Here is a 988-nt window from a genome sequence, read left to right on the forward strand (position 1 = left end):
AGATATTTGTTGAGTTTGGAGCGGAATGCGGGAGAAGCTGTCTCTCTAGGTACTGTTTGTTGTCGCACACGTTCCTAGACAGTTTTCCTTTGGTCTTTTTCTAGGACGACCTCCGTCTCCCAGCCCTCATCTTCATTAAGGAATGACAGAGTGGCACTAAAAGCATGCACTGCCAAGAGCGCAGTCTAGAGTGACAACCTCTCTCCACCTCTTTTCTTGCTTCCCCATTCATTAGCACCCTTTCCCTGCCTTTTCTCCCAGCAAAAACTGGGGAAGGCTTCCTGTGATTACAAAAGAAGGGGGAGAGCGGCCGGAGTTTCGAGCATCTCCTTGAAGAACGTGTGTGCGGCCTGGGACCTTTTGTCCCCGGGCTCTTATGCGGCTCAGTCGTGGTTGGGCGAGCAGGCGACGACTTCGACCCGCCCCGCCTCAGCAGCTGCAGCCAGTGAGCCCCACTCGCCAACCCCCGCGCCCTCTAGATTCCCGGAGCCCGCCCGTGCACCGTGACGTGGCTGACGCCGCGCGCATGCGCCGCTCGGCCCGTTCTCTTTTTCCCCGGGCCCCCGCCTCCCGACGGGTGGAGTGGGCGGGGCCTGTAGATCCGGCCGTCGCGCGGGCCAAAGGGGGAGGAGAGCGAGTGTGCGCGAGGCTGGTGCGCGGGGCTCGACAGCCGAGAGCCGGTCGGCGATTGAGGCTGAGGGGAGGAGCTGAAGGCGGTGGCCGAGGCTCCCGCCCGCCCTGAGCGCTCGTCCCGTGAAGCCCCCTCCCATTGCCGGCCGGGCGGCGGCGGGAGGAGGAGAAGGAGGAGGGAGCGTCTCTGCCGCCGCCTCCTGGTCCCCAGTGCCGAGCTGCTGCCGCCACCTCCCTCCGCGGCGATCCTCCCTCCATGGTCCTGCCGCGGCCCCCCCTGTAGCCCGAGCTGCCCCAGCCGCGCCGGAGCCGGCCTCGGGCAGAGGGAGCGGTCGCGGCCTCGCGGCCCGCTCGGGCT

The 988-nt window shown here is 66.0% G+C and overlaps 1 protein-coding gene across 1 annotated transcript in view; it reads left to right on the forward strand.

Annotated features, from left to right (window-relative positions):
• Positions 1-888: 888 nt before the first annotated feature.
• Cask (calcium/calmodulin-dependent serine protein kinase (MAGUK family)) overlaps positions 889-988 on the forward strand; it is a gene marked incomplete in the record, with an annotated part of 363,168 nt that continues 363,068 nt past the window's right edge. The window contains 1 exon segment of the mRNA XM_005413251.2: positions 889-988.

The sequence above is a fragment of the Chinchilla lanigera genome, unplaced genomic scaffold (assembly GCF_000276665.1).
Source record: "Chinchilla lanigera isolate Chin_1 unplaced genomic scaffold, ChiLan1.0 scaffold00164, whole genome shotgun sequence".
NCBI lineage: Eukaryota > Metazoa > Chordata > Mammalia > Rodentia > Chinchillidae > Chinchilla > Chinchilla lanigera.